General features: G+C 39.1%; 1 protein-coding gene across 3 annotated transcripts in view; it reads left to right on the top strand.

Annotated features, from left to right (window-relative positions):
* Positions 1 to 15,346, top strand: part of WLS (wntless Wnt ligand secretion mediator) — a 102,168-nt gene that overhangs the window by 24,855 nt on the left and 61,967 nt on the right. The gene's annotated exons all lie outside the window — the stretch shown is intronic.

The following is a 15,346-nucleotide window of genomic DNA, read 5'->3' as shown; positions in this document are numbered from 1 at the left end:
CAAGTGTAGTGTTCTGTGAGGAACCTAGGCTTTGAATAAAAAATGGAAATAAGATGATCTAGTGTAGCTGTAGCCCTAACCTCATTTAGTCTAGCCCTATAATCCTAACGTGCCCGTGTTGATCCTTTCTATCTTCCCAATGTCACTTGCTGATAAATCCTGCCAAAGGTTTATATGACGTTTTTTCACCTGCTATCTTATTTTCTTATGTTGCCCTTATTAATGACATAACTGACTTCTCCCAGGCAAGACCATTCTTCTACCTGGTCCCTTTCTCTTGATTGTATATCATGAAAACGCAAAAAAATCTATCTAGCAATAGTTGAACCCTCACTGGAGGGCAGGTGAGGGTATGCAACAAAACAAGCAAAACCAGCATTCTCTTTATCTGTAGGGAGCACGGGAAGGAGTAGGTAAATTTTTTGGCCATAATTATTTTATAATAATTTATAAAAATAATTGTGAAAAAAATGTTATAATCCCATTTCACTGAGGAGAAAACAAGGGCTAATTCTATGTTCCCTCAAGCAACAGGCTGACTAGGATATCCCTGGGTTATTTCTCAGGGAAATACATCTTAGACACTCAAGTTAAAATTTTTATAGCATCATTTCTGATTATTGCAGCGGTTCTCAACCTGTGGGTCGCGACCCCTTTGGGGGTCGAACGACCCTTTCACAGGGGTCGCCTAAGACCATCAGAAAACACATATATAATTACATATTGTTTTTGTGATTAATCACTATGCTTTAATTATGTTCAATTTTTAACAATGAAAATACATCCTGCATATCAGATATTTACATTAAGATTCATAACAGTAGCAAAATTACAGTTATGAAGTAGCAACGAAAATAATTTTATGGTTGGGGGTCACCACAACATGAGGAACTGTATTAAAGGGTCATGGCATTAGGAAGGTTGAGAGCCACTGCTCTAGTACCTTAAGATTAACACATCCTTAGGGGGAAGAAGATATACTAGAGAGCAGGGATAATGTCCCCAACTCCCACCAGGTTATTCTTCTTCTCCATTTGCTGGCAGCGTCATTGTTATCAATACCTAACATAGATTGAAGCTCACTATGTGCAAGGTGATGTAGTAAGCTCCTTCTAGTAATTATTTTATATTCACAACTGACCTGTGAGATGGGTACTCTTCAAAAAAAAAAAAAAAATATATATATATATATATATATATATATATATATATATTATTGATTTCAGAGAAAATGGGAGAGGGAGAGAGAGATAGAAACATCAATGATGAGGAGAATCATTGATCTGCTGCCTCTTGCAAGCCCTACACTGGAGATGGAGCCAGCAACCTGGGCATATGCCCTAACCAGAATCAAATCAGGACCTCCTGGTTCATAGGTCGATGCTCAACCATTGAGCCAAGTTGGCTGGGTGAGATGGGTTCTCATAGTAAAATTTTATAAAGAGGAAACTGACATTTCATAAAGCTATGTATATTGCCCAACTAACCTGTTAGTAAGTAATAGAGCTGGGACTTGAACCCAAGTATTTCTGAGTCTATAGCCCTTGCTTTAAATTTTTCTTATTCTGTTTTTGTAGATGTCTACAGCCACATAAAGAGCCCTTCCTATGAAAGCTGCACTGTAATTATTGTTTTCTCTTATGGAGTATTTTTTGTAGAAGGTGATCTATGTAAAATTTGAAATATATTAAGAACCTAGATGTTTAAATGAAAATCTGAGTGAATGTTATGGATTGATGAATATTATGAATTGATTAGCAAATTTTGCCAATGCTCTTTTAGGTCAGTGTATGCCATGACTTCCATTTCTTCTGCATAGTAATAAACAGCTTTGTAGAGCCTATTTCTATCACTCTGAAAAACAGAGGTTGGACATGCTCCACATTATTTCATTGTATTGGAATGTCTTTGTGTTGTATTATACTGTGAATGCATGGGTCATCGGCTGGAAGCTGGAATGGATTTTTTTTAAATCTCTAAACATGTTCTTTGTGATTGGATTAGAGTCACTTCCCATAGTGCATATTATGGAGGTATATTTCATCATGCTGAATACATCAGTAAGAAATTTTACAGTTGGCTGGGGTTTGTCCTTGCTTTTTGGAACAGTTCAGTAATCTCACCCGTTCGTGGAAGATAGAAAACACCGGAAACCTATTCTGACCCCTCATAGTAACACAGTAGAGAAGGATGATTAAGGTCTTTTCCTCTAATAGATATGAAAATACAAGGAAAATGAGGGGAGAAGGAGCCTAGATAGATGAACAAGGTTTGGCAGCCTCTATTCTTGGCATACAAATCGACCCTGATATGAAAACATATTTTTAAATCATAAAAGAATGATTTTTACCATAACATAGAGTATATTACTTCCCTCTATAGTCATACAATTTCTAAGTTAGATGTGTGTAACAGTTACAATACTGCCTTTACATTTGAAAGCACTGGGCTCCAAGTTTGGTGGGATAATTTGCCTGGTTGGTGGCGTGTCCAGCAGGCCTGATTCCTGGGATAATTCCACCAAGATTCTTCTCCTCAAGTTCGCAGTAGTTCAGGAACAGCAGACTGATTTGTGGCCCAGACTGAAGCTCTAAGTGTGTGAAGAGGGTTCATAGAATGTTGGTGATGAAGAAGGGGGTGAAAGGCTGGTCTTTCACCCCCATCCAGTGCTCAGGTGTCCTCTGTACTTTTTTTTTCCATTAAATTTTTATTGTTGAAAGTACTATTACATATGTCCCCCTTCCCCCCATCAATCCCTTTAGCCCACCCCCACCCCTGCCCCAGGCCTTCACCACCCTATTGTCTGTGTCCATAGGTTATGCATATATGCATACAAGTTCTTTGGTTAATCTCTTCCCACCCACCCACCCACCTCCACCTTCCCTCCAAGATTCCATCCTCTGCACTTTTCGCACCACCCAGTGTTGCCAGCAGGAGCACCTTTATTCACACAGGTGTGGGCAGCTCATTGTCTTCAACTGGTCCGGTTGACTTTGGACCATCAGATTGTATCGATCTCAGAATTCCTTCCTTAGAACTTGTAACATTGGGACAACCTAGAATAAATCTAATTTCTCTTCCAATTCTTAGCCACTCACATATGTGACCTTTTAGCTGTAACCTACTCCCCTCAATGCAAACCCAGCTCTTTTCTTTAACAAGCCACATACCACCAGCTCCTACGTGTTCTACCTGTAACATGTCCTATCACTCATTTTTCTTTGATTCCTCTTCTAGGAAAATGACATTACTATCCATCTGCTGCTGGTACAGGAAACTTGGGGGACATTCTTGATTTCTCTTTCTCACTCACATCCCACATGAATCAACAGGGCCTGTAAATTCTTCTTCCTAAATAAGAAGGTCCCTGTGTTATCTTGAGACTTTGGATACCCAGGCTATGCCTCACAGATCCTTTCACACCAGAAGCCTTCCATTGCTTTTCTCTACTAGTTCTTTCAGAACTTTTGTATGTAATTCATTGAGCCAGAGAGAAAAACTCACTTAGAGCTGCTGGGTAAATAGAATATACATGCAACAGAAGGTTCCTCTGCCCAGGTTTCTGTCTGAACCTGTTTTGTAGATTTGATCTCAAAAGTAGGTTTGATACCTTTAGAAAGGGTGTTTACGTTTTTCTCTGGTAGGAATTGGTTTAAGATATTAATGAAATTGCTAGTTTTCCCCTCTGGGTGTTCTTAAGAATAAAGATTTTGTCATAAAGTTTTCATTTATGCAGCTACTCATTATATACATTGAAGGCTAAGAAATAAACATTTTTTCTTACTTTATTTCTGTCATGCAGGCCTTGATTCCCTCAGGGCAGTGCTGGAATAGGATAAATAATTGTTAAATTCTAACTTTGAGAACCTCAATTTCCAGGAAGTAGGCTAAAGAGTAGTTATCTAAACATGCTCCCACATTTTAATATTAGCTGTAAACCCTTTGGGCAAAATTTTAAAAATATTACCATGTTTTTGCTTGCCTGTTGTCTGTCTCCTACACATTCTTTTGATGTGTAAATGTACTTTTTTTTTTTTTTTTTTTACTGTGGATTGAGATGGTAGTGTTCCAGTTTAGAGATGTCATTTTGATCCTCAAAACTCAGTATTCATTGTATATATCGGTTGACACAGATCTGCAAGAGCCATCATAAATGGAAATGAGCCTCAACTAGGGCACATGTGTAACATTGGGGGGTGGGCATCAAGAAGGGGCATGGCTTTGTCCCACACTGAATGCCAGTCTTAATTGTACTTTGATGTAGGCAGGCCATGGGTCAAATTCATTATGACATTTTTTTGTAGTACCTAATATGTTTGATAAAAGTCAATAAGTATTTGATAAGTAAGCAAAAGGTGAATAAGTGTTTGATATATGTTAATTTCCTAACAAGTAACCTAATGTGCTTATTATGATATAATGTAAATAGTTCAGTTCAGGTTTGGAAGATCTGCATGTTTAAATCTCTATGTTTGGTGCCATAAGGAGGAAGAAGAACTGGCCTTTCAGGAGCTTATAATTTTGTATGCTTCAGAAGCTATGTTTGCAAATAAAATAGAACCCTATATAATAAAAAGCTAATATGCAAATCAACCGAACGGCAGAACGACCAGTCGCTATGATGTGCACTGACCACCAGGGGGCAGACGCTCAATGCAGGAGCTGCTCCCTGGTGGTCAGTGTGCTCCCACAGGGGGAGTGCTGCTCAGCCAGAAGCTGGGCTCATGGCTGGAGAGCGCAGTCGTGGTGGCCCCCCGTGGCAGTGCTAAGGACCCTTTGGGGGATATCTGCCTGCCGGCTTAGACCCGCTTCCTGTGGGCCTAAGCCGGCAGGTGGACATCCCCTAAGGGGTCCCGGACTGCGAGAGGGTGCAGGCTGGGCTGAGGGATCCCCCCCACCCCCCAGGGCCTCTAGTGCTATAATAAAAGCCTAGACTAGTGCTATAATAAAAGCCTAGACTAGGGAATGTGGGCATTAGAGGAAGTAAAGATAATTTGTTACTGAAGGGAAACTGGCAAAGGCTTGAGATGCTGGCACATTATGGGCATTTAGCAAACTGAATGAATGAAGGAAGTGGCACCTAAACTAGAACCCAGAGCTGATTAAAATTTTTAACAATTACATAGCGGTCTTAATTTTATTTCAGTGTTTTTTAAAAACCTAATACTTTCTAAGAATGTAACCGTTGAAACTGTAGTTTACCCTCTACCTCCAATTGACCTCTACCTCCAATTCTAGAGAATTTGAAATTATAAGGTCCTACCTTTTCTTTGAAAAATCAAGAAAGGGGATATGATTATCCCTGGCATTTGTGAAATTCCAGCTTGCACTTTCTAACACTAAATTGTTGGCCCTTCAGAGTGCCCTGTACTTTTTTCTGAAATGGGTCAGATATGGAGAAATAGTAATCAATAAGCTGCATGAAGCTCTTTCTTTGGGCCTTACGCTCTCCATTCCTTAGTATCCTACGTGTATGAATAGGAGACTCTATCATTTTGCTGTCACTGAGGAAAGCTGACTTAGTTCAGGCTCTTATCTATTCGGTTACTTCCTGAATGTCCCCATGAATGGAGACCTCGCCCTTTCCTGAGTCCAATTGTGCCATTGTTTGCCTATGCAATGTATCAGCGAATTCTTTCCTTAGGTTGCTCCGACGTTACTTTACCTCCAACTTGGAATCTTGGCACTTATTCTGCCCACAGGTCTGGCCTCGACTCTCCCATGGCAGGTCTGCCCTGTGTTCCCGGGTCAGTTATTCTCGTCTAGGTTAACTAAAGTCATAACCCCAAACCCAACAAATGATGGGAGAGTAGCCATTAGTTTCAAGTGAGTTCAGTGCATTTTGGGGAGCCTGTTATTCCACCATCTCTTTCTGGAACTCGGTGGAGGAACCTTGGCGCTGTCTGAGTCTCAAGAGAAGCTATCCTGCCGGGGCCCTTTGTGTGGAGCCCAGCCCAGTGCTGGAAAGTGCCCTGTATTTGGAGGTTCAGTAAGTTCCCCATGGCACCCTGTCTTCCTCATCCATTACCTCTCTGCTCTGCCATTACCTCTCAGGTAATTGGAGAGAGCTAATAAAGAAGCGAGCGATTGAGAGGCAGTGCAGTGCGGTGGAAGGAGCACTGGATATCGAGTCAGACTAGGGTGCTAGTTCTCGCTCTGCCACTTGCTGGTGGGACAAAACCCACCCATCTTCAGTATGTGCCGTGCAGGGGCGTTGGCTGTACCTGTTCACTGAGGATTAGATGATGCCAGTGTGTGAAATGCTTTGTAAACTGTAATGTGCAATTGGCATAGTTAACATCTGTGTTTATTATTAACATTGATTATATTGATAAAGGTAGAGGTCTGCAATTTACAAATAATAAATGCCTGATAAGAATAAATTATAAATAACAAATGTGTGAAACTTATAGAGTGGAACGAGTACTTCAGGACAAAGCCGCTAAATTTGGGGGTTTCTTCAACCTAAAATTTTAAGACAAAAGTGTGCCAAGCTTGCTCACAAAATAGAGTCAGTTGTCTACCTCTCTGCCACCCCTCGCCCCACAGCTCTGCCAGGGCAGCTTTGGGGCCTCTCCGAGGGCTCCGAGATTTCCCACAGAAGAGCTGGTCTGCCCTCCATGCTGGCTTTATGAAAGATCATAGCCAAGGCAGTAAATTATAAGGTGCCGTAATTCACTTTCCATAGGTGGTCTTGGCCGCATTCCACAGCCTTTTGGCTGAAAGGTGGCTGATTTTGAAGCCCTGGCAGAGAGTCAAAAATTCAGCCCAGACGACTGGTTTGCCAAGCAGTGAGCAAGCGCATCAACAGATGAGCCATTTGGTTTTTCTAGGGAGGTCTTTTGTGTGCGCTTCATGTGTATTTCATATTTACTGTTTTGAGTATTTCGGGAGTGACGGAGAAACAGTAATCGTAGGTATTTTTCAGGGGTAGCGGTTAGAATTCGTGATTTGATGTGACGTACTTTCCTTGAATTTCTTAATTTAGTCTCTCTCTGCTGCTGCATACCCAAGGTGAGGGTCCGTTTTGTCATCCGAATTCAGAATTCAGTGTTGCTCCCCCAATTAGCACGTCTGATGGTTGGCAGATTTGATGTGTTATGTCTCTGGCAGGACCCTTTCTGTGCATTTTATTATTTTTTCCTAAAGAGGAAAAAACTGGCACCAATCTTTTGAGCCTAAAGTAATGCCATGTTTACCACAGCATTTCAAATACTATGTAAGAGTTTGGCTCAGTGTCCCAAAGCACTCGCATTTTTTTCCCTCTTTGTTCCAACCCTCCTCAGTTCCACGGGATCTAAGCCAGGCAAGTAATGGAAGCCAAGCGGCGCTGCCTGTCTGCCGTGTCAATTCTGACAAATATAGAGTCATTCTTCTATTCTTCAAAGCTGTTACAGCTCTGGCTCCAACACAATTGAGGTTGCAGGCCAAGCAGCTTAAAATCCTCATCAGCCTTCGATGTAAACATAGAACATTTTTCAGTATTTTAGAAGTCAGAATGAATTATACAAAGTGTTTGCTACAATTTCTGAGACTTTGCTGTCGAAAAGTCTATGTCATTTTTTCACAAGTTTATGCTGTAGGGAACTATTTTTAAAGAAGCGCTTGGCATTTGCATGTATGGCATAAATTATTTTGCATTCAACTCGGCTGCGTGGTGTGTGTGTTTGTGTGTTTTCGTGGTAGTAGTTTAGGGTAGAGGAATGTTCTGCCGTGTTAAAAAATTTAGCTTTCCTAGAACAGATGTTAGCATAATTAACTACTTACTGAAAATTGCTGGCAGGAATGGATTACATTATACTTAGCGCACCCCATTACACGCACGGGGGCACGGCTGGGATCATTCCGAAAACCACTTCTCCAGTGTTGGCCCTGCAGACCCACTTTCAGTTCTCCAGTAATTGAGATCGAATTGTGAAATAATATTTCACTTGGTAATCTAGTAAGATTTAATTGGTCTGGTTGAAATATAGGAGAATTTTATCTTCAGAGTCGGTGGCAGAGGTAGGGTGAGCGTCTGACCATTATAACTTCAGAGCAATTTCAGAAAAGGAATTAACAGACTGAGTCAGTTCATTCCGAAGCACTAAGTTAGTTTAACACAAGTGTTACACTTTCTAGCTGAAAACTTGGAGGCAGTTATTATAGTGAGACATCCTAAAACTTAGTAGACACAGGCTGTGGTAGATACTAAGGAATCGTTTTGGGAACTGGCCTGGAGGGAACGGCAAACCGAATTGGCTGAAGGGATGGCTAGTTGTCTAAGACCTCACAAGTCAAGCAAATAATCTGGCTACATCAGTTGTACAGTATAGCCCACATGTTTCCTTTAAACTAGAATTAGAGTAGGAGGTTTTTTGAGCTTGAGAAAGCCAGGCAGACTCTCTGTGGGAACTCACATTAACACATTCAAAAACTAATTTCTAAATTTAGTCGAAGATTCTTTTATGTTAAATGAGTGCTTTGCGGGGGGCAGGACTTTGAATAAAAAGTGTAGTTGTATAAATAACAGGAATCCATCTGGTCTCATCGGTTTCTGCCACCCATGTTCCTCTTTCCTTCTCCTCCTTCCCCTCCTTGAGGCACATCAAAAGCCTTAGCAGCCCTAACCGGTTTGGCTCAGTGGATAGAGCGTCGGCCTGTGGACTGAAGGGTCCCAGGTTAGATTCCGGTCAAGGGCATGTACCTTGGTTGCGGGCACATCTTCAGTGGGGGGTGTACAGGAGGCAGCTGATTGATGTTTCTCTCTCATCGAAGTTTCTAACTCTCTATCCCTCTCCCTTCTTCTCTGTAAAAAATGAATAAAATATATATATTTTTAAAAAGCCTTAGCAAACCCTGGAATTCTCCAAGAGCTGAATGCCCAGTACATTTCCTAGAAGTTCTCATTGAGGCAAGCATAGATATGCAGGTAGGCAAAGATTAGAACCAACTTAAGTACAGAAGTCCCCCTTTACCCATGGTTTTAGTTACCCACAGTCAACCGTGGTCCGAAAATATTACATGGAAAATTCCAGAAACAAACAATTCATAAGTTGTAAATTGTCCACTGTCTGAGCAGCTTGATGAAATCTTGTGTGGTCCTGCTCCATCCTGCCTGGGACGTGAATCATCTCTTTATCCAGCGTATCCACCCTGTACATGCCACCCGCTCAGTAGTCAGTAGCCAGGCTCAGTGGTCGGATGGACTGTCTCAGTATCTCAGTGCTTGTGTTCAGGTAACCCTTATTTTACTTAATAATGGCCCCAAAGCACAAGAGGAGTGATGCTAGCAATTCGGGTATGCCAAATTGGGCGTTTTAGGCATCCACTACCAGGGGTCTTGTGCCGTATCCCCTGTGGATAAGAGAGAATAACTATATAATCTTAAAAATACCATTCAGAGCCAGGCAGTAGAAGTTTTCTCTACATTACGAAGTGAAATGAATATTGAGTCACTTAGCTTTATAGTTCAGGCGAAAGTTGTGGGGGCTAACATTGTCCAACTATTGCTTTTGTTCTCTAATTTTGTAGATATATACACAGGCCATGTAAGTCTTAAGCCCCAAATATTAATTCTATCTTTTAAAATTAGCCTCAATTCTTTTAAAAAAAAAAGTTTAATATTCACTTTCTAGTAACCCAAGACCTTTAGGGAACAAAGTAGAGGAAATTATTTTCAATACAGATTAATAAACTAGGCATCCATGCCTTTTCAGGTCCAGAGATCATGATAGCAGTTTTCAAACTGAGACTGGGGTTTAAGAGTTAAATCAACCTCCCTCTTGAGTCAGTAGCTAAATGAATCTGCTAGCCATTGCAGGATGATTATTAATGCTCATAAACATGCGTTATCCTTTTAACTGGTCTGTTCTCCACATTCCTTCCCCTTGTAGTCTGAAGCAGATTAATCTTTAAATATCATTTTTGTTGCAAGGCAGACATTCTTTTTGTAATTTAGGTGAAGGATGTTATCTGACGATCTAGACTTCAAAGGCTCTTTGGAGGCCCAGTTGCCAGAATAAGAGATGGAGTCTCTTCATTCCCTCCCCACACCCCCTCTTGCTTCTCCAACCTTCCAGTAGAGCTCACGTCTAGCCTTGTGGAAACTTTCCTACAGGACAGAGAGATAGGTGTCTTAGGAGGAAAGATCCCCCATGTAAAAATTCATTGTAGGTCTGTTTATTATTTCTTCTTCGTGTTGCTCTATAGACTGGAGCAGAGACTGTTGGGAGCAGAACCCAAGCTCCCTAGTAGAACTATGCCACTGGTTAGAGAAAGCAAAGAGCTGAAACGAAGTTAGGGGTGGTGCTGCATCTTCACCTGTTAAGTGATCTTTTTAAAAAATGTTAATGCTCAAACACAGACGTCTGCAGAACATACTGTCATTTCCTAGGTATCCTGTGATGGAGTACATGGTCTTCTTCAGAACCTTCCCCATTTGGCTGTCACCCTTTCCCCCTCTGGCTAACAAACACCTGCTCTCTTTCAAGGATAAGTGTGAACCTAAGGAACCTACTAGTAAGTCCAAGCCTTCTGCAAGCAGCTTCCCCCACCCCCTGCCCCCTTTCCAACTGATGTATCCTGTGTAAACCTCTATCAGAGCAAGTTTCCATCAGGATGTACTTCTCTGCCAACTTCTCAGCCTCCCACACCAGACCGTGAGCAACTCGGGATCTGGGACTCTCATTGTCTCTATCTTTACTTAGCACAGTGCTCACATAATAATAATGCTCCTAGATAATTGCTAAAGGAGTTTTTTTCACTTGAATAAAGCAAAGAAATAAGTAGTCTGTGTTGGCCTAAATGGAGACCATGTGTCATGTCAACATACTGTTTTAATTTTAACTTTTCTAGGAGGCAACCAAGTCTTGCATCTCTGTCCAACTCTTTAATTACAGGTTCTGGAAGGAGTAGGGGCTAATGATTTGATGTTGACTCAACTTTGAGCATGATAGCGGTAGTGGTTGGCTAGATAGTAATTTGTAAACTGGACTGCCATTTGAGAGGCCATAACAGGAAGCTGACTGGAGTCAATGAATATTCTTCCAAAAGAAGTGTGGGTTTAGTCATTGTTCACTTACATTTTTATTCAAGGTTACATTGTGATGAGGAATGGAATTTTTGCCTCATTCTCAAAAATTCAATTTCCCTGCCTCCCAAATATCTGACTATTGTCCTTTTTCATGTAATGTCAGGATAAACATAGTATTCATTACAATTATAATTACTTTTTCTTGTAATTATTTGTTTTTTTGTCTGTTTTTCCCATTATTTGTCCATTTGACATGGCTGGTGTCTATTAGGTTCACTTCACCCCTAACAGTGCCTAGTGCATAGTAGGCACTCAAGACATATTTGGTGAATGAAGTATGAGTCTTAGTAATGTGCATAGTTGAGAGGCCACTGAATTTTCAAAGGCTTCAAATTGTGTTTGTGCAGTTTTTCACAGCCTTGCATTAGAAGTCTGATTGATTTCATATCATTTTAAAATTAAACGCCATGTGGTATCACATTTCACAGTTTTTGTGCTATAGTAGAGAGGTGGAGGCCAAAAATTCTGTGTGGCAATACAGATAAGGAAAGAAAAAAAAGCCCTATGTTTGACATAGTAAAGAGAACTGAACTCAAACGGGCCAGTTTTCAATGAAGCAGCTTGTGGTTTTATGACTTCTGGGCATACAGAAATGCTGTCTTAACCCACCAGAAGTTAATCCATCCACAGCGCCTGGGCATATTCATTTTTGGCCAGATTGCTCTGTCTATTAAATTGTACTGATGTAGAGGTAAGTTTTGGCCCACTTTTTTCAAGTAAATGCTACGGGTGGATAGAGGGGACATTTACAAAGTATGCTGAGGCAGCTGGGTGGTATTGCATTACTATCCTAGGACTACTGAGGAGTGGTTATTTTTAGCTTTCACCCGAGTAAACATGACTCAGTTTGTTGACCTGAATCCATCCAGCCCCTTCTTAAATAAACACAGTCTATTAATCCCTAGAACCACACTGGTTTCTAAGTAAGACCTTCACTTCATATTACCTGTTAGTTGACTGTAGCTTCTTCAGAGGCTGCAGGTAATTTCAACTTCTTCATTTCACTCTGTTCCCTTACAATAAAATCCATCACACTTAAAAAAAATTAATGACAAATCAAACTTCTTTTAATTTTAGACACTGTTTTGTAATCCATGTAGTCACAATTTTGGCTACAATTTAATGAAACTACTGTAGGCAACCAGCCTTTAGGTATAAGCTTTATTTTTTAGTTTACTTTGATAGGCTTTCTACATAAAGAAACATCTGGGAGTAGGAAATTGTCTTGAGGTATAAATACATTACTGGGGAAACATTTATTGTCCATTTATGAATATCAGAATTTCTATTTACTTTCTCCAACAATGCGAGTATTTTGCCTTTTGAGCACTACTAGAAACATTGAAAATACTAAATTGTCTTCAGGTTTTTAAGTTATGCAAAGGTTTTTGAGTCCAGAAGACTAATTTATTCAAGTAAAGGAAAATGTTTGTGATTCTCATAGTGTAGCTGGAGATGCATTTGAGGTTTCTCCAAGTTCATTGTCATGACCTTTATGAAAAATATTAGTATTCCTGGGATTTTTTTCTTTATGCAAGAAACACTAGTCTAATGAAAGAATGAAAATGACTCAGGCTGCTACAAAGGCAGGCGTTCACTGTGTCCATTAAAAATGCAGCCTTTGTGCCCGTAAAGTGCTCAGCTTCTCTGTTATTAAGTTTGGAATGTGGTTTTGGAGTTTAGCTGAGGAACTCAGCTAGTTATTTCATTTTGGTCCAAGGGGAGAAAGGCTTGTTTTTCAAAAGGAAAAAAAATGAAAAAAGGTTAGGTTCATTTTGGAAGAATAGAAGTTTCAAAATGTAGTCACTATTTTTTGCCACAAATAGTCAGTTTGAGCATGTTAGCCAAAAATAGAATTCATGACTTTTGTCTCCCTGTTTATTTCTCCAACCACATTAAAAAGCGTTCAGTTAAATGTGCCATTTGGTCTTTTTAATGTCAGTGGGCTATTTAGCTGAGTCAGGATAACCAAAATTTGATTGATTCATATTTCTAATAATAGGCCAGATGTCTGATTGCAGATGAATTAGGTGTAAAATGTCTTTGTGATACAGTTTTGAGTTTTAAAGAAAAACTATCCTTGCATGGATTAGTGGTGACTCCGGGCCGCAGTGTTCAGGATTCTACACTGAAGGACTTTCAGCTAGAGTTTATAGTGCTGGGTTTTCGGGTACTTTTCATTAGGCATTGTCACACTTTCTGCAAACATGTTACTACTCAAAATTTAGGATAGATATTTAGGTGTAGAATAATGTGTATCTGATCCTTAGAGGTAGAGAACATATTAATAATACAAACTTTTGCCTCCTATGTTACTTTCCTCTTGCTTTACATATTTCTCCATTAAATAAGAGATGATTTCTGCTGGTAACAGGTCTGAGAGAACAGTATACTGAATATATTTACAGAATTAAACATATGTAAACCATGCACGTTAAACACAATTTATATAATGTTTTTCATTCACTACTAACTTTAGGAGAACATTTTTATAAATTGATTTAAAAAAAGATACTATGCTGGCAAAATCCATATGAAGAAAGCTATGAAAGAGATGTCAAAATGAAGTCCAGTTAATGGAGAAGCAATCATTGTTCTTGCGTGGGAACACTAAATGTTGGAAAAGGATACTTATTCTGTCCACTTTCATTTATAGACTTAAGGTAATTTCAATGAAAATCCCAGCAATAGGACATACATTTGAAATGGATTGGGGAGAGGGGATTTACTCTGTCAGATATTGATACACACCATCAACATACAGAATTCAAAACAGTGTTGTGTTGGGCCATGACTTGACAGTCCAATACATGAAACAGAACAGATTGTCCAGAAACATCTATTGTTATACATAAGATAAAGTGATGTCATAAGTCAATGAAAGTCTATTCATTAAAGAACAATGTCAATATTAAAAATAATAAAAAATCTAGAACCTCACCTCATCTCTTATATCAAAACAAATTCCAGAAGTTTCAACTATTTAAATATTAAAAAAATAAAATTGTTAAAAATAACTAGAAGTTAATAAAGGAGACTGTTTTTTGAATTTGGAGGTAAAGAAAGTTTCTCTAAGGAAAAAAGCATAGAAAAAAACAAATGAAAAGAGAGATTCTCTATATAATTTGGATCATCTCTATATTAAAATATAGACAGCAGATGCAAATGGTAAGATAAATTAGAAACAAAAAATATCAGGCAAAGAATTATTCTTATAGACAACCTTTACAAACTAAGGGGTGTGTAGGTAAGTTCAATTTGGTATACCATATGATTATTTTGTAACTGCAAGTTGAAAATGTTTAATTATGGAGAAATTATTTATAATATAATAAGTAATATTAGTTTTATACTTTTTATGTTCTCAAACACTATTCTTAGTACTTTTCATGCTAACTTGTTTCTTGTACACAATGACTCAGAGAGGTAGGTACTATTATTATTGCCATTAAAGAGATGATAAAACTAATAATACACAGACCGGTTTAGTAATATCACCCAAAACTTCCCTAGTGTGGCTTAGCAGTGACATGATGAGAATGAGAGGGCCAGGATTTGACATGAGGCAAGTTGGCTCCAGAGCTGGTATTATTTACCACTGTGCTGCTCTGCTTCTCTAAGTGAGTGAGAAGGAAAAGCTACAAAACTATGTATGGCATGATCCCAGTTTGTAAAATTTTTGTTGTTAATATTAGTATGTATTTTAAGGTCATACAATTTAATTCATGTATATGTTTTTATATAATTATACACTCATAGAAAAGAAAGATAGTATTTTGATATTTTCTAATAATGGTTACTTCCCTCTAGCAGTGGGTCGCAACCATCGGAAAACACATATAGCATATCAGATATTTACATTACAATTCATAACAGTAGCAAAATTACAGTTATGAAGTAGCAACGAACATAATTTTATGGTTGGGGGTCACCACAATGTGAGGAACTGTATTAAAGGGTCGCGGCATTAGGAAGGTTAAGAACCACTGCTAGTGGGATTTTGGGTAAATGTTTCAAACTTGAAAATTTCTATATTTTGAAAATTTCTACTGTAATCATGTAATCATTTTGTAATCACAAAATAGTGTTTTTTCAATGTTATATTGTTCAAATCTGATGTTCTCTCTTAAAATGCGTGGATTATATTTTGTACACTTTTGAAGTATCAATGTTTGAGTTCTCATCCTTTGAAAGGTACCACTCTAAGTGGGGACCTGAGGTTAGCTTAGTTCTTTCTCTCAATCAAAAGCAATTTTGGTCCTAGCTGGTTTG

Source organism: Myotis lucifugus, unplaced genomic scaffold, assembly GCF_000147115.1.
Source record: "Myotis lucifugus unplaced genomic scaffold, Myoluc2.0 scaffold_265, whole genome shotgun sequence".
Taxonomy (NCBI): Eukaryota; Metazoa; Chordata; class Mammalia; order Chiroptera; family Vespertilionidae; genus Myotis; species Myotis lucifugus.
Note: the sequence above shows the minus strand (reverse complement) of the source record. Positions and strands in the feature narration are given on the sequence as shown.